Source organism: Elephas maximus, chromosome 23 (assembly GCF_024166365.1).
Source record: "Elephas maximus indicus isolate mEleMax1 chromosome 23, mEleMax1 primary haplotype, whole genome shotgun sequence".
Classification (NCBI taxonomy): domain Eukaryota; kingdom Metazoa; phylum Chordata; class Mammalia; order Proboscidea; family Elephantidae; genus Elephas; species Elephas maximus.
Genome location: NC_064841.1, coordinates 51,134,918 through 51,156,698, shown reverse-complemented (window position 1 = coordinate 51,156,698; position 21,781 = coordinate 51,134,918). Strand labels below are relative to the sequence as shown.

Sequence of the window (21,781 nt, the reverse complement as noted above, 5' to 3'; positions counted from 1 at the left end):
CTCTAAATTCTGTTTCTGTGGTTTATATGCCTATCCTTATTCCAATACCACATCATTTTGAGTAAAAAATGCTGCTACTTAATTGTAAGTTTTGAAATCGGGAAATGTGTGTCCTCCTACTTTGTTCTTGTTCAAGAAGTTTTTTTGGGGGGGGGGTGATTTTGGTACCCTAAACTTCCATATGAATTTGAGGATTGTTTTTTTGTTTATGCAAAAAGGCCTTTGAATTTTTATGGCGATTCCATTGACTGTGTAAATTGCTTTGGTAGTATTGACATCTTGATAATATGAAATCTTCCAATTCATGAACATGAGATATCTTTCCATTTATTTAGGTATTCTTTAATTTCTTTTACTGTACAGCTATAGAAACCTTTCCCATCGTTCAGTATATTCTTTCCTACATATTTTATTCTTTTCGGTGCCACTGTAAATGAAATCTGTCATGTACTCACAGGTCATCTTACATTTCTAAATATCACAAATCTGTTAGAAAAAGGGAACCAATTACTAATAATGATTCTTCCATGAATATCACATCTTTCCGATCAGAGCCTGAACACACAATGCTCCCAGAGCATTAGCACATGGAAAATAGCTTTTATTACTTACAACAAGAAGCAACAAAGCACCAGAACAAATTCCAATCCATTTTTTAGCCTTTTCATCCTTGTTTTGTTTCTGATCTTGGAGGGAATGTTTTCAGTCTTTCACCATTGAGTAGGATGTGTGCTGTGTGTTTTTCATACATGCCCTTTATCATGTTTGGAAAGTTCTTTACTGTTCCTAGTTTTCTGAATGTTTTGTTCATGAAAGGGTATTGGATTTTGTCAAATACTTTTTCTGGGTCACTTAAGATGATTATGTGTGTTTTGTGTGTGTGTTTCCTTTGTTCTATTAATGTAGTGTATTGTTTTTTAAATTTTGAACAAGCTTTGCATTCCTTAGATAAGTCCCCTTGGTCATGGTGTATAATCCTTTTAGTATGCTGTTAGATTCAGTTTGCTACTTTTTGTTGAAATTTTTTGCTGTATTCATAAGGGATGTTGGTCTATAATTTTCTTAGAATGTCCTTATTTGGCTTTGGTATCAGGGTAATGCTGGCCTCATAAAATTTGTTATGAAGTGATCACTCCTATGTTTGGAAGAGATTGAGAAGGATTGGTGCTAAATCTTCATTGAATGTTTGGTAGAATTCACCAGTGAAGCCATCTGGTCCGGGACTGTATGAAAGATAGTGCAAATTAAACTTCTAAAGATGAAAACTATAATGTCTCAGATGAAAAATAGATTAGATTAATAGAAGATTAGACATCGAAGAATTAAAGATTAGTAAACTTGAAAACATAGAAATAGAAGCTATCACAAATGAAATACAAAGAGAAAATACAGAGATTTTTCCAGATTTGATGAAAACTATGCCAAGGCACATGGTTTAGAGTGCATAATCCAATGCTCAGAAGTAGTGATAAAGAAAAAATCTTAAAAGTAGTCAGAGAAGAAAAAACACATTGTATACAAAGGTACAAAAATAAGGATTACAGCAGATTTGACATCAGACACAATGAATAGGCAGTGGAAGAATATCTTTAAAGTATGGAAAGAAGACAAAAACTGGCAACATAGAATTCTATACCCAACAAAAATATTTTTGTAAAATCAAGGGTGAGATAAAACACTTCATATTGTCAGTCTTTTAAATTTTAGCCATTCTGGAAGGTGTGTATCAGTAACTTATTGTGATTATAGTTTGCATTCCTTGATGACTGATAAGATTGAACATATTTTCATATGATTTTTGACTATTTATATAACATCTTTTATGAAGTGCCTGTTCAAGTCTTTTCCCTATTTATCTATTTAGTTTAAATGGAATTTTAAAAACATGTTCAAGTAACCTAGAGGCTTGCAGGAAAATGAAACAGAGGAATGAAAAAACAGAGGGAATAAGCAGAAAGCAGATAATAAAATGGCAAAAAAAAAAAAAAAACTACAAGAACAACAAAACCAGTTGCCATTGTCATTTCCAATTCATGGTAACCTCATGTGTGGCAGAGTAGAGGTTTTTTAAGACCGTGACCTTTTGGAAGCAGATCTCTAGCCCTTTCTTTCATGGTGCCTCTGGGGGAGTTCAGATTACCAATCTTTCAGTTAGTAGTCAGGAACGTAACTGTTTGTGCCACCCAAGGACTTAACAACATATCAGTAACTCCATTAGATCTAAATGGTTTAAAGATACCAATTAAAAGACAGTTTGGTAGAATGGATTAAAAAAAAACTAAGAGAAACTCACTTAAAATATAATGATATAAAAAACCAAACCCGTTGCTGTTGAGTAGATTCCGACTCATAGTGATCCTATAGGACAGGGTAGAACTGCCATCACATAGGGTTTCCTGGAAGCACCTGGTGGATTCAAACTGCCGACCTTTTAGCTAGCAACGGTGGCTCTTAAACACTACACCACCAGGGTTTCCATAATTATATAGATATGTTGGGGGGGGGAGGCAAGAGTAGCTATATTAATATCAGATAAAGTAGATTTCAGAGCAGAGGAAATCATGAGGAACAAAGATGTTACCTAATGATAAAAAGGCTTAATCAAGAAAACACAGCAATTCTAAATGTATATCACTAAATAAGAGTGAGTGGTCCAAAGTATATGAAGCAGGCAGTTATAGAACTGAAAAGAGAAATAGACAAACCCAAAATTACAGTTAGGGATTTAAACTTCCTCTCTTGGAAATTGCTAGAACTACTAGATGGAAATTTTGCAAGGATATAGAAGTTAGTAACACCATCACACCAAAAGGATCTATTGAAATTTATAGAACATTCCATCCAAGAACAGCAGAATTCACATTCTTTTCAAGCACTCATGGAACATCCACCAAGATAGAATATTCTTGAGCCATAACACAAATCAAAAATTTCAATACATTAAAAGAATTGAGTGTGTTCACTGATCATAATAGAATCAAACTAGAAGCCAGTAACAGATAACAGTAAAATCTCCAAACACTTGGAAATTAAGTGACACAACTTCTAAATAATCTATGAGTCAAAGAGAAACTCTCAGGAGAAATAAAAAGTGTATATAGTGAGCTGAATGAAAATAATAAAACAACGTATCAAATTCTGTGTGATGTTACTAAGGGGAAATTTTATAGCACTAAATGCTTGCAAAGCATTACAACGGAAGAAAATTCTCAAGTCAATATTTTAAGTTACCACTTCAAGAAAAGTAGAAAAGGAATATAAATGGAAAGAAATAATAAACAGCAGAAATCAATGACATTGAAAATAGAGGAAATCAATGCAAAAAAAAATGTACTCTTTGAGAAGATCAATAAAATTGACTAACTTCTAGCAAGACTGACAGAACAAAAAAGAGATAAGACACAAATTACTAATGCTAGGAATAAAGTGGGCCATCACTGCAGATCCTATTGACATTAAAAAGATAATGAGGGAATTCTACAAACACCCAGTGCACATAAGTTCAAAAGCTTAGATGAAGTGGACCAATTCCTCAGAATCCACAAACTAACAAAACTCACCCAATATGAAATAGATAATGTGAATAGTCCTAAAACTATTTAAAAAGTCAATTTTGTAGTTAAAAACCTCCTATAAAGATGACAACTGACAACAGTCTAGCTACAGTAATCCAGGTGGTATGATATTGTTGGAGGTATAGACACATGGATCAATGAGACAGAATACAGTTAGATAACTAAGATCTTCTAAAAATTAAACACGTATCAAAAGACTTCGCCAAAAGAGTAAAAAGAGAACCTACAAACTTGGGAAAAAATTTTGGCTATGACAGATCCAACAAAGGTCTAATCTTAAAATCTACAGGAAAAGCCAATACTGCTACCACAAAAACACAAATAATTCAATTAAAAAATGGGCAAAGAAAAGGAACAGACACTTCACCAAAGATGACATTCAAGCAGCTAAGACACATGATGAAATGCTTGTGATCAAATCAAAACTACAGTGAGATACCATTTCACCTGAACATTACTGGCATGAATTAAAAAAAAAACAGAAAATAACAAATGTTGCAGAGGCTGCAGGGAGATTGGAACTCTTATGCACTGCTGGTGAGAATGCAAAATGGTACAACCATTTTGGAAAACTATATGGTGCTTCCTTAGAAAGCTAGAAATAGAAATACCATATGAACCAGCTGTCACATGAATAGACATATGTACACCCATGTTCATTGCAGCATTATTCACAACAGCAAAAATATGGAAACAACCTATGTACCCATCAACACATGAATGAATAAACTATGGTACATACACACAATGGAATACTACACAACGATAAAGAACAATGATAAATCTCAAAGCATTTCACAACATGGATGAATCTGGAGGGCATTATGCTGAGTGAAATAAGGCAATCAGAAAAGAACAAATACTGTATCAGACCAGTATTACAAAAACTCATGAAAAGGTTTACACATAAAAAGAAACAATCTTTGATGGTTACAAGAGTAGGGAGGGGTGGGGATGGAAAAATACTAAATAGACAATAGATGAGTGGTAACTTTGGTGAAGGGTAAGACATTACACAATACTAGGGAAGCCAACACAACATGATGAAGACAAGGTCATGGAAGCTCCGTAGACACATCCAAACTCCCTGAGGGACCAAATTACTTGGCTGCGGGCTCTGGGGACCATGGTCTTGGGGAACATCTAGCTCAATTGGCATAACAGTTTATAAAGAACATATTCTACATTCTACTTTGGTGAGTAGTGTCTGGGGTCTTAAAAGCCTGTGAGCGGCCATCTAAGACACTCCACTGGTCTCCTTCCTTCAGGAGCAAGGGAGAATGAAGAAAACTGAAGACACAAGGGAAAGATTAGTCCAAAGGACTAATGGACCACAACTACCACAGCCTCCACCAGACTGGGTCCAGTACAACTAGGAAAAAAAGAAATAGGACAGAATACAAAACCCAGAAATGTTGTTTTTAGGTGCCATCGAGTCAATTCTGATTCACAGCGACCCTACGTTCAACAGAAGGTCCCATGTCACCCGCACAATCGTTGATATGCTTGAGCCCATTGTTGCAGCCATTGTGTCAGTCTACCTAGTTGAAAGTCTTCTTTTTTGCTGACCCTCTACTTTACCAAGCATGATGTTGTTCTCCAGGGACTGGAGCCTCCTGATGACATGTCCAAAGTACATGCTTCTAAGAAGCATTCTGGCTGTACTTCCTCCAAGGCAGATTTGTTTGTTCTTCTGGCAGTCCATGGTATATTCAGTATTCTTCACCAACAGCATAATTCAAAGGCATCAATTCTTCAGTCTTCCTTATTCATTGGCCAGCTTTTGCATGCATATGAGGCTACTGACAACATCATGGCTTGGGTCGGGTGCACCTTTAGTCCTAAAAGTGACATGTTTGCTTTTTTAATATTTTAAAGAGGTCTTTTGCAGCAGATTTGCGCAATGCAATATGTCATTTGATTTCTTGCTTTCATGGGCATTGATTGTGGATCCAAGTAAAATGAAATCCTTTACAACTTCAATCTTTCTCCATTTATCATGATGTTGCTTATTGGTCCGGTTGTGAGGATTTTTATTTTCTTTACATTGGTCCGGTTGTGAGGATTTTTATTTTCTTTACATTGAGTTGTAATCCATAATGAAGGCTTTGATCTTGATCTTCTTCAGTCTTTGATCTTCATCAGTAAGTGCTTCAAGTCCTCTTCCCTTTCGGCAAGCAAGGTTGTGTCATCTGCATATTGCAGGTTGTTAATAAGTCTTCCTCCAATACTGATGCTGTGTTGTTCCTCATATAGTCCACCTTCTTGGATTATTTGTTCAGCATTCAGATTGAATAAGTATGGTGAAAGGAAACAACCCTGATGCACACCTTTCCTGATTTTAAACTATGCAGTATCGCTTTGTTCTATTAGAACAACTGCCTCTTGGTCAATGTACAGGTTCCTTGTAAGCACAATTAAGTGTTCTAGAATTCCCATTCTTTGCAGTGTTATCCATAATTTGTTATGATCCACACAGTCACATGCCTTTGGATAGTCAACAAAACACAGGTAAATGTCTTTCTGGTATTTTCTGCTTTCACCCAAGATCCATCTGAAATTGGTAGTGATATCCCTTGTTCCACAGTCTCTTCTGAATCTGACTTGAATTTCTGGCAGTTCAGTCGATGCACTGCTGCAACCTGTTTTGAATAACCTTCAGCAAAGTTTTACTTGTGTATGATATTAATGATATTGTTTGATAATTTCCACATTCTGTTGAAACACCTTTCTTTAGAATGGGCATAAATATGGATCTCTTCCAATCAGTTGTCCAGGTAGCTGTCTTCTAAATTTCTTGGCATAGACAAGTGAATGGTTCCAGCATAGCATTCGTTTGTTGAAAACATCTCAATTGGTATTCCGTCAATTCCTGAAACTTTGTTTTTTCTCAATGCCTTAAGTGCATCTTGGACTTCTTCCTTCAGTATATGTTATGTCCTGAAATGCTTGAACATCGACCAGTTCTCTTTGGTACAGTGACTGTATATTCCTTTCATCTTTTGATGCTTATTGTGTGGTTCAATATTTTACCCATCAAATCTTTCAGTACTACAACTTGAGGCTTGAATTTTTCTCCAGTTCTTTCAGCTTGAGAAATGCCTAGGGCATTCTTCCCTTTTGATTTTCTAACTCCAGATCTTTGCACATTTTATTTTAATACCTTAGTTTCTCTTTTCAAGCTGCCCCCTGAAATCTTTTGTTCAACTCTTTCCCTTCATCATTCCATTCACATTAGCTACTCTGTGCTCAAGAGCAAGTTTCAGGGTCTCTTCTGACATCCATTTTGGTCTTTCTTTTCTGTCTTTTCAATGACCTTTTGCTTTTTTCATGTATGATACCCTTGATGTCATCCCAGAACTCATTTGGTCTTCGGTCATTAGTGTTCATTGTGTCAAATCTGTTCTTAAGGTGGTCTTCAAATTCATGTGGGATATACTCAAGGTCATACTTCGGCTCTCGTGGACTTGTTTTAATTTTCTTCAGCTTCAGCTTGAATTTGCATATGAGCAACTGATGGTCTGTTCCATAGTTGGCCCCTGGTCTTGTTCTGACTGGTGATATTGAAATTCTTCATTGTCTCGTTCCACAGATGTAGTTCATTTAATTCCCATGTATTCCATCTGGTGAGGTCCACTTGTATAGTCACCATCTATGTTGATGAAAAAAGGTATTTGCAATGAATAAGCTGTTGGTCTTGTAAAATCCTATCATAAGATTTCTGGCATCATTTCTATCACCAAGGCCATATTTTCCAACTACTGATCATTCTTCTTTGTTTCCAGCTTTCACAATTCAGTCACTAGTAATTATCAGTGCATTTGGCAGCACGTTTGATTTATTTCAGTCTGCTGAAGTTGGTAAAAATCTTCAGTCTCTTAATCTTAATAATAATAGCTGTATTAACTCGTCTTCCATTTAGGCATATGGACATTATCCTATCACTGACAGTGTTGTACTTCAGGATAGATCTTGGAATATTCTTTTTGACGATGAATGTGATGCTGTTTCTCTTCACTTCATCATTCCCAGCATAGTAGACCATATGATTGCCCATTTCAAAATGATCACTGCCAGTCCATTTCAGCTCACTAATGCCTAGGATATTGATCTTTATGCACTTTATGCATTCCATTTCATTTTTGACTTCTCATTTTTCTAGATTCACAGTTCGTACACTCCACATTCCAATATTAATGGACGTTTGCAGTGTTTCTGCCCATTTTGAGTCTTCCCACATCAGCAAATGAAGGTCTCGAAAGCTTGACTCCAGCCACGTCATTAAGGTTGACTCTACTTTTAGGAGGCAGTCATATTTTGAGTGCCCTCATACTCTAGGGGCTCATCTTCTGGCACTATATCAGACAATGTTCCGCTGCTATTCAAGGTTTTCACTGTACAGTTTTTTGTTGTTGTTGTTGTCTTTTTTTAGAAGTAGATTGCCAGGTCCTTCTTTCTAGTGTGTCTTAGTCTGGAAGCTCTGCTGAAATGTGTACACCATGGGTGACCTTGCTGGTATTTGAAATAACAAAGACATAGCTTCCAGCATCACAACAGATAGCTAGCACTACACACCTATTCAGTCAATTAAAACAAAAAAATATCAAACTGGTGAGGAATCAGAGAAACTGGATCTCTAATACATTCCTGGTGGGAATAAAAATGGTACAGCCACTCTGGCAAAATGTTGGCAGGTTCTTTAAAAATTACACAGAAGTCAGTCACAAAAGACCACATCTTATATGGTTTCATTTCTATGAAATGTACAGAATAAGTAAATTTATAGAGACATAAAATAAATTAGTGGTTGCTTAGGGCTGGGGGTGTGTAGGGAATAGAGAATTGACTGCTAATAGATATGGAGATTGTCAGCCACGGTCCAAGGTCACCCACAAAAGACACAAATCACAGACAGGCAGTTCATGGTACAATGCTTTACTGACAAAGAGAAGAGACACAAGAAGGTCAGCTTGACTAATAGGCGCAGATCCTCATGGCCACAAGTCCCTTCTTAAAGCCAGTGTAGAACAGGTGTTCTGTGTGTATCCCTCCTGTTCCGTAGGTGAAGGACCCAGTTCACTCCCTCTGTGAACAGATATGGAAATGGGGCTGGCCAAGTGCCATATCGTGCCCATGCATGAGCAGAACAGAGAAAGTTACCGTGTGCCCAGGAACCATTCCCAAAAGCAGCTCTTCAGACAGGGATTGGACTGGAGTATGGGATAGAAAATGATACTGGTGAGGAGTGAGCTTCTTGGATCAAGGCCAAGGATTCTGATTAGGCAGCCCAGATGAGAGGCCAGGGGACAAGGCAGACATTCTTCCCAGCAGTTTCTTTTGAGGGTGATAAAATGTTCTAAAATTTTATTGTGGTGATGGTTGCACAAGCCTGTGAACATAGTAAAAACCATTAAATTGTACATTTTAAATTAGTGAATTGTATAGTATGTTAATTATATTTGAATAAAAATTTTTTTTTTATAGAGTTGTTAAAAATAGGACATATTACTTAAATAGATGTTTCTAAAATAGTCTACATGTTTGCAAAGAGAATCCCAACCTCTCTGGCCACATTCATAATTGTTCTTTATCCTTGAGTAGTATTCCATGTGTGTATGTACCATAGTTTGTTTACCCATTCCTCTGTTGATGGGCACTTACGTTGTTACTTTATTTTTTATTTATTTTTATTGGGCTTTAAGTGAAAGTTTATAAATGAGGTCAGTCTCTCATACAAAAACTTATATACACCATGCTTTATACTCCCAGATGCTCTCCCTTTAATGAGAAAGCACACTCCTTCTCTCAACTTTCTATTTTCATGTCCAGTCAGTCACCTTCTGACCGCTTCTGCCCTCTCATCTCCCCTCCAGACAGGAGCTGCCCACATAGTCTCATGTGTCTGCTTGATCCAAGAAGCTCACTCCTCACCAGTATCATTTTCTATCCCATACTCCAGTCCAATCCCTGTCTGAAGAGCTGCTTTGGGGACTGGTTCCTGTCTTGGGCTAACAAAAGGTCTGGGGACCATGACCTCTGGTGTCCTTCTACTCTCAGTCAGATCATTAAGTGTGGTCTTTTTTATGATAATTTGAGGTCTACATCCCACTGCTCTTCTGCTCCCTCAGGGGTTCTCTATTGTGTCCCCTGTCAGGGCAGTCATCAGTTGTAGCTGGGCACCATGTAATTTTTCTGGTCCCAGGCTGATGTAGTCTCTGGTTTATGTGGCCCTTTCTGTCTCTTGGGCTCATACTTACCTTGTGTCTTTGGTATTCTTCATTCTCCTTTGCTCCAGGTGGGTTGAGACCAATTGATGCGTCTTAGATGGCCGCTTGCTAGCATTTAAGACCCCAGACGCCATTCTCCAAAGTGGGATGCAGAATGTGTTCTTAACAGATTTAATTATGCCTATTGAACTAGATGTCCCTGAAACCATGATCCCCAGCCCCTGGCCCTACTATGTGGGCCTTCAAAGCGTTCAGTTTATTCAGGAAACTTCTTTGCTTTTGGTTTAGTCCCCTTGTGCTAACCTTCGCCTGTATTGTCTGTTGTTTTTCCCTTCACCTAAAATAGTTCTTGTCTAGTATCTAATTAGAGAATACCCCTCTCCCTCGCTCCCTCCCCACTCTCTTAACCATCAAAGAATATTTTCTTCTCTGTTTAAACTATTTCTCGAGTTCTCATAATACTGGTCTCCTACAATATTTTCCCTTTTGCAACTGACTGATTTCACTCACCATAATGCCTTCCAGATTCTTCCATGCTAGGAAATGTTTCACAGATTCATCACTGTTCTTTATCAATACATAGTACTCCATTGTGCGAATATACCATAATTTATTTATCCATTCATCCAGTGATGGGTACCTTGGTTGCTTCCATTATTTTGCTGTTGTAAACAGTGCTGCAGTGAACATGGGTGCCCATATATCTGTTTGTGTAAAGGCTCTTATTTCTCTAGGATGTATTCCAAGGACTGGAATCACTAGATCCTATGGTAGGTCTATTTCTAGCTTTTTAAGGAAGTGCCAAATCGATTTCACATTCCCACCAGCAGTATTTAAGTGTTCCAGTCTCTCCACAGCCTCTCCAACATTTATTATTTTGTGTTTTTTGGATTAATGCCAGCCTTGTTGGAGTGAGATGGAATCCCATTGTAGTTTTGATCTGCATTTCTCTAATGGCTAATGATTGTGAGCATTTCCTCATGTATCTGTCAGCTACCTGAATGTCTTCTTTAGTGAAGTACCTGTTCATATCCTTTTCCCATTCTTTAATTGGGTTATTTGTCTTTTTGTAGTTGAGTTTTTGCAGTATCGTGTAGATTTTAGAGATCAGAAGCTGATTGGAAATACCATAGCTAAAAACTTTTTCCCATTCTGTCGGTCATCTTTTTACTCTTTCAGCGAAGTCTTTGGATGAGCATAGGTGTTTGATTTTTAGGAGCTCCCAGTTATCTACTTTCTCTTCTGGTGTTTGTACATGGTTAGTAATGTTTTGTATACTGTTTATGCCATGTGTTAGGGCTCCTAGCGTTGTCCCTGTTTTTTCCATCATCTTTATCATTTTAGATTTTATATTAAGGTCTTTGATCCATTTTGAGTTATTTTTTTTGTGCATGGTGTGAGGTATGGGTCATGTTTCATTTTTTTGCAGATGGATATCCAGTTATGCCAGCACCATTTGTTAAAAAGACTGTCTTTTCCCCTTTTAACTGACTTTGGGCCTTTGTCAAATATCAGCTGCTCATATATGGATGGATTTATGTCTGGATTCTCAATTCTGTTCCATTGGTCTACGAATCTCTTGTTGTACCAGTACCAGGCTGTTTTGACTACTCTGGCAGTATAGTATGTTCTAAAATCAGGTAGTGGGAGGCCTCCCACTTTGTTTTTCAGTAATGTTTTACTTATCTGGGGCCTCTTTCCCTTCCTTATGAAGTAGGTGATTTGTTTCACCATCTCATTAAAAAATGTCATTGGAATTTGGATCGGAATTGCATTGTATCAATAGATTGCTTTTGGTAGAACAGACATTTTTACAATGTTAAGTCCTTCTATCCATGAGCAAGGTATGTTTTTCCACTTAATGTAGGTCTCTTTTGGTATCTTACAGTAGTGTCTTGTAGTTTTCTTTGTATACATCTTTTACATCTCTGGTATGATTTATTCCTAAGTATTTTATCTTCTTGGGGGCTATTGTAAATAGTATTGATTGGGTGATTTCCTCCTCAATGTTCTTTTTGTTAATGTAGAGGAATCCAACCAATTTTTCTATGTTTATCTTGTATCCTGATACTCTGCTGAACTCTTCTATTAGTTTCAGTATTTGTCTTGAGGATTCTCTAGGGTTTTCTGTGTATAAAATCATGTCCTCTGCAAATAGAGATACTTTTACTTCTTCCTTACCAATCTGGATACGCTTTATTTTTTTATCTAGCCTAATTGCTCAGGCTGGGACCTCCAATACAATGTTAAATAAGAGTGGTGATAAAGGGCATCCTTGTCTGTTTCCCGATCTCAAGGGGAATGCTTTCAGACTATCTCCATTTAGGATGATGTTGGCTCTTGGCTATGTATAAATGCCCTTTATTATGTTGAGGAATATTCCTTCTATTCCTATTCTGCTGAGAATTTTTATCATGAATGGGTGTTGAACTTTGTTAAATGCCTTTTCTGTATCAATTAATAAGATCATGTGGTTCTTGTCTTTTATTTATATGATGGATTACATTCATTGTTTTTCTAATGTTGAACCATCCCTGCATACCTGGTTTGAATCCCACTTGGTCATGGTGAATTGTTTTTTTGATATGTTGTTGAATTCTATTGGCCAGAATTTTGTTCAGGATTTTTGCATCTAAGTTCATGAGGGAAATAGGTCTGAAATTTTGTTTTTTTGTGGTGTTTTTACCTAGTTTTGTTATCAGGGATATGCTGGCTTCATAGAATGAGTTTGGGAATATTCTGTTCTTTTCTATGCTGTGAAATACCTTTAGTAGAACTCTCCAGTGAAGCTGTCCAGGCCAGAGGTTTTTTTTGTTGGGAGTTTTTTAATTACCCTTTCAATCTCTTCTTTTGTTATGGGTTTATTTAGTTGTTCTACTTCTGCTGGTGTTAGTTTAGGTAGGTAGTGTGTTTGTAGAAATTCACCCATTTCTTCTAGGTTTCCAAATTTGTTAAGAGTACAATTTTTCACAGTAATATGATTCTTTTAATTTCAGTCGGGACTGTTGTGATATTGCCCATCTCATTTCTTATTCGGGTTATTTGCTTCCTCTCTTGCTTTTCTTTTATCAATTTGGCCAGTGGTTTATCAATTTTGTTAATTCTTTCAAAGAACCAGCTTTGGTCTTGTTAACTCTTTCTTTTGTCTTTCTGTTTTCTATTTCATTTAATTCTTCTCTAATTTTTATTATTTGCTTTCTTCTGGTGCCTGAGTGTTCCTTTTGTTGTTCTCTTTCTATTTGTTCAAGTTGTAGGGATAATTCCTTGATTTGGGCCCTTTCTTCTTTTTGGATGTGTGCATTTATTGATATAAATTGATCTCTGAGCACTGCTTTTGCTGTGTCCCAAAGGTTCAGATAGGAAGTGTTTTCATTCTCATTGGATTCTATGAATTTCTTTGTTCCATCCTTGATGTCTTCTATAACCCAATCGTTTAGACTGTCTTTTCCACATTTAATGGACTTTGGGTGTTTGTTGAAGATCAGGTGGCCAAAGGTGGATGAATTTATTACATCTGGGTTCTCAGTTCTGTTCCACTGGTTAATGCATCTGTCCTCATACCAGTACCAGGCTGTGTAATAGGTTCTAAGTTCAGGTAATGCGAGTCCCCCTACTTTATCCTTCTTCTTCAATAGTGCTTTACATATCTGGAGCATCTTACATTTCTGTATAATGATTAGTTTTTCCATCTCGTTAAAGATTGCTGTTGGTCAGCAGTCCAGTATACTTTCTTTTCTAGTGCACATGGAACATCCTCTAGAATAGACCACATATTAGTTGATAAAGCAAGCCTGAGCAGAATCCAAGACATCGAAATATTACAAAGCATCTTCTCTGACCATAAGGCCATAAACGTAGAAATCAACAACAGAAAAAGCAGGGAAAAGAAATCAAACACTTGGAAGCTAAACAATACTGTCCTCAAAAAAGACGGGGTTATAGAAGGCATTAAGGATGGAAAAAAGAAATTCGCAGAACCAATGATAATGAAAACACTTCCTATCAGAACATTTGGGACACAGTGAAAGCAGTGCTCAGAGGACAATTTATATCAATAATGCACACATCCAAAAAGAAGAAACGGCCAAAATCAAAGAATTATGGCTACAACTTGAACAAATACAAAGAGAGCAATAAAATAAACCTTCAGGCACTAGAAGGAAATAATAAAAATTAGAGCAGAACGAAATGAAATAGAAAACAGAAAAACAGCTGAAAGAGTTAACAAGACCAAAAGCTGGTTCTTTGAAAAAATTAAGAAACTTGATAAACCACTGGCCAAACTGACAAAAGAAAAACAGGAGAGGAAGCAAATAACCCAAGTAAGAAATGAGATGGGCGATATTAGCACAGTCCCAACTGAAATTAAAAGAATCATACTGGATTACTATGAAAAATTGTACTCTAACAAATTTGAAAACCTAGAAGAAATGGATGAATTCCTAGAAACACACTACCTATCTAAACTAACATAAACAGAGTTAGAAAAACTAAATAGACCCATAACAAAAGAAGAGATTGAAAAGGTAATCAAAAAACTCCCAACCAAAAAAAGACCTGGCCCGGCTGGCTTCACTGCAGAGTTCTACCAAACTTTCAGAGAAGAATTAACACCACTACTACTAAAGGTATTTCCTAGCACAGAAAAGGACAGAATACTCCCAAACTCATTTTATGAACCCAGCATATCCCTAATACCAAAACCAGGTAAAGATACTTCCAAAACAGAAAATTACAAACCTATATCCCTTATGAACTTAGATGCACAAATCCTGAACAAAATTCTGGCCGATAGAATTCAACAACCTGTCAAAAAAACAATTCACCATGACCATGTGGGATTCATACCAGGTATGCAGGGATGGTTCAACATTAGAAAAACAATGAATGTAATCCATCATATAAATAAAACTAAAGAGAAGAACCCACATGATTTTATCAATCGATGCAGAAAAGGCATTTAACAAAGTTCAACACCCATTCATGATAAAAACTCTCAGCTAAATAGGAACAGAAGGAAAATTCCTCAACAGAATAAAGGGGATTTATACAAAGCCAAGAGCCAACATCATCCTAAATGGAGATAGTCTGAAAGCATTCCTCTTGAGAACAGGAAACAGACAAGGATGCCCTTTATCACCACTCTTATTTAACATTGTATTGGAGGTCCCAGCCTGAGCAATTAAGCTAGATGAAGAAATAAAGCGTATCCAGATTGGTAAGGAAGAAGTAAAAGTATCTCTATTTGCAGAGGACATGATTTTATACACAGAAAACCCTAGAGAATCCTTAAGAAAACTAGTGAAACTAATAGCAGAGTATCAGGTTACAAGATAAACATAGAACAATTGGTTGGATTCCTCTACACCAACAAAAAGAACATCAAAGAGGAAACCACCAAATCAATACCATTTACAATAGCCCCCAAGAATAAAATACTTAGGAATAAATCATACCAAAGATATAAAAGATGTATACAAAGAAAACTACAAGACACTACTGCGAGAAAGCAAAAGAGACCTACATAAGTGGAAAAACATACCTTGCTCATGGATAGGAAGACTTAACATTGTAAGAATGTCTGTTCTACCAAAAGCAATCTATTGATACAATGGAATTCCCATCAAATTCCAATGGCATTTTTTAATGAGATGGAGAAACAAATCAACAACTTCATATGGAAGGGAAAGAGGCCCCAGATAAGTAAAGCATTACTGAAAAAGAAGAACAAAGTGGGAGGCCATACTCTACCTGATTTTAGAACCTATTATATCACCGCAGTAGTCAAAACAGCCTCGTACTGGTACAACAACAGATACACAGACCAATGGAACAGAATTGAGAATCCAGACATAAATCCATCCACATGTAAACAGGTGATATTTGACAAAAGCCCAAAGTCAGTTAAGTGGGGAAAAGACAATGTTTTTAGCAAATGGTGCTGGCATAACTAGATATCCATCTGCAAAAAAATGAAACAAGACCCATACCTCACACCATGCACAAAAAACTAACTCAAAATGGATCAAAGACCTTAATATAAAATCTAAAATGATAAAGATCATGGAAGGAAAAATAGGGACAACGCTAGGAGCCCTAACACATGGCATAAACAGTATACAAAACATTACTAACAATTCAGAAGAGAAAGTAGATATTGGGAGTTCCTAAAAATCAAACACCTATGCTCATCCAAAGACTTCACCAAAAGAGTAAAAAGATGACCTACAGAATGGGAAAAGGTTTTAGCTGTGACATTTCCAATCAGCGTCTGATCTCTAAAATCTACATGATACTGCAAAAACTCAACTACAAAAAGACATAACCCAATTAAATGGACAAAGTATATGAACAGACACTTCACTAAAGAAGACATTCAGGTAGCTAACAGATACATGAGGAAATGCTCACAATCATTAGCCATTAGAGAAATGCAAATCAAAACTACAATGGGATTCCATCTCACTCCAACAAGGCTGGCATTAATCCAAAAAACACAAAATAAATGTTGGAGAGGTTGTACAGACTGAAACACTTGTACACTGCTAGTGGGGATGTAAAATGGTACAACCACTTTGGAAATCAATTTGGCACTTCCTTAAAAAACTGGAAATAGACGTACCATAAAACCCACCAAAACCAAACCCACTGCCGTGGAGTCGATTCCAACTCATAGCGACCATATAGGACAGAGTAGAACTGCCCCGTAGAGTTCTTGAGGAGTGCCTGGTGGATTCAAACTGCCGACCTTTTGGTTAGCAGCCGTAGCACTTAACCACTACGCCACTGGACCTACCATAGGATCTAGCAATCCCGCTCCTTGGAAAAAATTGTAGAGAAATAAGAGCCTTTACATGAACAGATATATGGGCACCCATGTTCACTGCAGCACTGTTTACAACAGCAAAATGATGGAAGCAACCAAGGTGCCCATCAACGGATGAATGGATAAATAAATTATGGTATACTCACACAATGGAATATTACTCATTGATAAAGAACAATGATGAATCCGTGAAACATTTCTTAGCATGGAGGAATCTGAAAGGCATTACGCTGAGTGAAATTAGTCAGTTGCAAAAGGACAAATATTGTATAAGACCACTATTATAAGAACTCAAGATATAGCTTAAACAGAAAAGAGAATATTCTTTGATGGTTACGAGAAGGGGGCAGGAGGGAGGGAGGGAGAGGGGTTTTCACTAGTTAGATAGTAGGTAAGAATATTTTAGGTGAAAGGAAAGACAACACACAATACAGGAGAGGTCAGCACAACTGGACTAAACCAAAAGCAAGGAAGTTTCCTGAATAAACTGAGCACTTCAAAGGCCAGCGTAGCAGAGGCGAGGGTTTGGGGACCACAGTTTCTGGGGACATCTTGGTCAACTGGCATAATAAAATCTATTAAGAAAACATTCTGCATCCCTCTTTGGAGAGTGGTGTCTGGGGTCTTAAACGCTAGCAAGCAGCCATCTAAGATGCTCCACCTGGAGCAGAGGAGAATGAAGAACACCAAAGACTCAGGGTAATTATGAGTCCAAGAGACAGAAAGGACCACATAAATGATAGACTACATCAGCCTCAGACCAGAAGAGCTCGATGGTGCCTGGCTACAACTAAGGACTGCCCTGACAGGTAACACAACAAAGAACCCCTGAGGGATGAGGAGAGCAGTGGGATGCAGACCCCAAATTATCGTAAAAAGACCAGACTTAATGGTCTGAGACTAGAGTTACCCCAGAGGTCATGGTCCCCAGACCTTTTGTTAGCCCAAGACAGGAACCATCCCTAAAGCTAACTCTTCAGACAGGGATTGGACTGGACTATGGGATAGACGATGATACTGGTGAAGAATGAGCTTCTTGGATCAAGGAGACACATGAGACTATGTTGGCATCTCCTGTCTGAAGGGGAGATGAGAGGGTAGAGAGTGTCAGAAGCTGGCCGAATGGACATGAAAAGAAATAGAGGAGGGAAGAAGCGTGCTGTCTCATTTGGGGGGAGAGCAATTAGGAGTATATAGCAAGGTGTTTATCAATTTTATATGAGAGTCCAACTTGATTTGTAAACTTTCACTTAAAGCACAATAAAAATTTAGAAAAGAAAAAGAAAAAAAGATTGCTATTTGGATTGGGATTGCATTGTATTTGTAGATTGCTTTGGGTAGAATTGACATTTTTACAATGTTGAGTCTACCTATCCATGAGCATGGTATGTTTTTCCATTTATGTAGGTCTCTTGGTTTTTTGCAGTGGAGTTTTGTAGTTTTCTTTTATAGGTCTTTTCTGCCCTTGGTTAGATTTATTTCTAAGTGTTTTGTTTTTTTAGAGCTATTATAAATGATATTCCTTCCCTATATCCCTTTCGTAGTTCTTTTTGCTGGTGTATAGGAGTCTGTTATGGATTGAATTGTGTCCCCAAAAAATATATGGCAACTTGGTTAGGCCATGATTCCCCATATTGTGTGCTTGTCTTCCATTTTTTCATCTGATGTGATTTTCCCGTGAGTTGTAAATCCTATCTCTATGATCTGAATAAGGTGGGATTAGTGGCAGTTATGTTAATGAGGCAGGACTCAAGCTATAAGATTACGTTGTGACTTAAACCATTCTCTTTTGAGATATAAAAGAGAGAAGTGAGCAGAGAGACAGGGAGATATCAGACCACCAAGAAAGCAGTGCTGGGAGCAGAGCACATCCTTTGGACCCAGAGTTCCTGCACAGAGAAACTCCGAGACCAGGGGAAGTTTGATAACAAGGACCTTCCCCCAGAGTTGACAGAGAGAGAAAGCCTTCCCCTGGAGCTGGTATCCTGAATTCAGACTTCTAGCCTACTAGACTGTGAGGGAATAAATTTTTGTTTGTTAAAGCCATCTACTTGTGGTATATCTGTTACAGCAGCATGAGATAACCAAGACAGAATTTGGTACCAAGACAGTGGGGTGCTGCTCTGAGAGTTACCTAAAATGTGAAAGCTGTTTTGAAACTGTGACTGGATAGAGGCTGGAAGAGTTTTTAAATGCCTAACAGTAAAAGCCTAGATTGCCTTGAAGAGACTGTTGGTGGAATTACGGACATCAAAGACAATTCTGGTGAGGACTCAGAAGGAAATGAGAAGAGCTGTTACACTGAAGATGGTGTTGATGGTGATCAGTAACAGCAGAGATATGGCAGGAGCAGAACCAGGAGATCAGCGCAAGACAGTGCTGGAGTTGACCAATGGAGCAAGAGAGCTGAGTGCCTTTGTGCAGGAGGCTTCCTCACAGCGTGCAGTGTCTCTGAGCACTTATCAGTGTAGCTAGGCTTGCCGACCCATGGAGCAAGAGTGCTGAGTCCCTTCCAGCTGAATTTCAGTGGTGAAGTGGGGTGCCTCCAGGCACTTATCGGTAGATCTAAAGAGCTTTGGAACACAAGCTCCAGCAGGAGAGATGTGGGCAGCAAGGTCCAAGGGGCCATGAGACCAAGAAACCAGGAATCAGAAACTGAAGAGATAAGGAACACAGGAAGCATTGCTCCCTCCGTCTCAAAGGGTGTATTTGCCACTCAGATGGACTAGGATAATGGAGCCGCCCAAAGCCAAGGGAGCAGAGTTGTTCTTCCAGTGGGCCTGGAAGGTAGAGCTGAAGCCCAGGGCTGAGGGGCCTCTACTCAGAATTTGGAGAGTGTGGTCAACACCCAGAGTCTGGAGGGCAGGTTCGTTGTGTAAATGGTCTCAGAGAACAGAGGATTATTTTCAAGCCTTGAGGGCTAATGTAATGTGTTCTGCTGACTTGCTTGGTGCCTGTTATCTCTTCTTTTTCTCCAGTTTCTCCCATTTATAATGGAAATGTCTGATTTGTGCCTGTCTGTTGCACCATTGTACTTTGGAAGCAGAGAACTTGTATTCTGGGTTTCACAGATGAAGAGAAATTTTTGGATTTTGGACTTGGAGCTGAATTAAGACTTTTGCTATGATATGATGGGGTGAATGTGTTTTGCATGTGGCAAGGACATGAATTTTGGGGAGCCAAAGGGTGGAATGTGTGACAACTTCGCTAGGCTATGATTCCCAGTATTCTTTGATTGTCCACCATTATGTCATCTGATGTCATTTTCCTATGTATTGTAAATCTTGCCTCTGTGATGTTATTGAGGTGGGATTAGTGGCAGTTATTTTAATGAGGCGGACTCAACCTACAAGATTAGGTTGTGTCTTAAGCAATCTCTTTTGAGATATAAAAGAGAGAAGCAAGCAGAGAGACATGGGGATCTCAGGCCACCAAGAAAACAGTGCTAGGAGCACAGTGCATCCTTTGGACCCAGGGCTTGTGTGCAAAGAAGCTCCTAGGCCAGGGAAAGATTGAATGCAAGAACCTTTCTCTCAGAGCTGACAGAGAGACAAAGCCTTCCCATGGAGCTGGCACCCTGAATTCAGACTTCTAGCCTACTAGACTATGAGGGAATAAATTTCTGTTTGTTAAAACCATCCACTTGTAGTGTTTCTGTTATAGCAGCACTAGATAACCAAGACAGAATGCAACTAATTTTTGTATATTTATCTTGTATCCTGCTACTGTGATGAATCTATTGGTTCCAGTAGTTTTCTTTTGGAGTCTTTTGGGTTCTCTGAATATAGTATCGGAAACCTTTGTGGTGTAGTGGTCAAGAGCTATGGCTGCTAACCAAAAAGGTCAGCAGTTCAAATCCACCAGATGTTCCTTGGAAACCCTATGTGGCATTTCTACTCTGTCCTATAGGGTTGCTATGAGTCAGAATTGACTCAATGGCAACGGGTTTGGTTTTTGGTTATATATAGTATCTATCTTCGACAGATAAGGATTTTTTACTTCTCCCGTACCAGTATGGATGCCCTTTCTTTTTTTGTTGCCTTATTGCTGTAGCTAGGACTTCCAGCCCATTGTTAAATAGGAGTGGTGATAAAGGGCATCCCTGTCATGTTCCTGTTCTTGGGGGGAATGTTTTCAGCCTCTCCACTAAAAACGATGTTGGCTATTGGTTTTGTATCCAAAAAAAGCAAACCTGTTGCCGTCAATCCCGACTCGTAGTGACCCTACAGGATGGCGTAGAACTGCCCCATAGAGTTTCCATGGAGCACCTGGTGGATTTGAACTGTCATCCTTTTGGTTAGCAGCCATAGCACTTAACCACTTTGCAACCAGGGTTTCCTGGTTTTGTAAAGATGCCCTTTATTATGTTGGGAAATTTCTCTCCTATACCTATTTTGTTGAAAGTTTTTATCAGGAATGGGTGTTGGACTTTGTTGAATGCCTTTTCTGCATCGATTCAGATGATCATGTGATTCTTTTCTTTTGTTTTCTTTACGTGGTGGATAACATTGATTGATGTTTTAATGTTGAACCATCCTTGCATACCAGGTATGAATTCCACTTGGTTGTGCTGTATTATTTTTTTATATGATGCTGAATTCTCTTGGCTATAATTTTGTTGAGAATTTTTGCATCTATATCCATGAGAGATATTTGTCTGTAATTTTATTTTTTGGTGGCATCTGTCTAATTTTGGTATCAGGGCCAAGGCTGTAATTTTTGCAGAAGCCAGTTGCCACGGCTTTCTCCCACAGAGCAGCTGGTGGGTTCGAACTGCCGACCTTTTGGTTAGCAGCCAAGCACTTAACCACTGTGCCACCAAGGCTCCTCCTACTACTACTATAGTTAGTAGCATGTTACTATTGCAGGAAAATGGGTGAAGGACACATGAGACCTCTTTGTATTCTTTTTGCAACTTCCTTTGAATCTATAATTACTTCAAAGTACAAAGTTAAAAAAAAATTAGGTATGACAGTTGGGTCAGAAGGTAGGAATGTTCTTATGGCCACATTGTTAGATTCCTTTCCAAAATGAGATTATGCCAATTTAAATTGTTACTCAAATTAGAGAGTATACCAATCTCAGTATGTTCTTATCAGCATTAAGTACTGCCATTATTTTGATTCTTGTTTTATGTGTTTACTCTTATTTTG

The 21,781-nt window shown here is 38.1% G+C and overlaps 1 protein-coding gene across 1 annotated transcript in view; it reads left to right on the top strand.

The window, feature by feature from the left end:
* Positions 1 to 21,781, top strand: part of EEF1AKMT1 (EEF1A lysine methyltransferase 1) — a 49,407-nt gene that overhangs the window by 15,562 nt on the left and 12,064 nt on the right. The gene's annotated exons all lie outside the window — the stretch shown is intronic.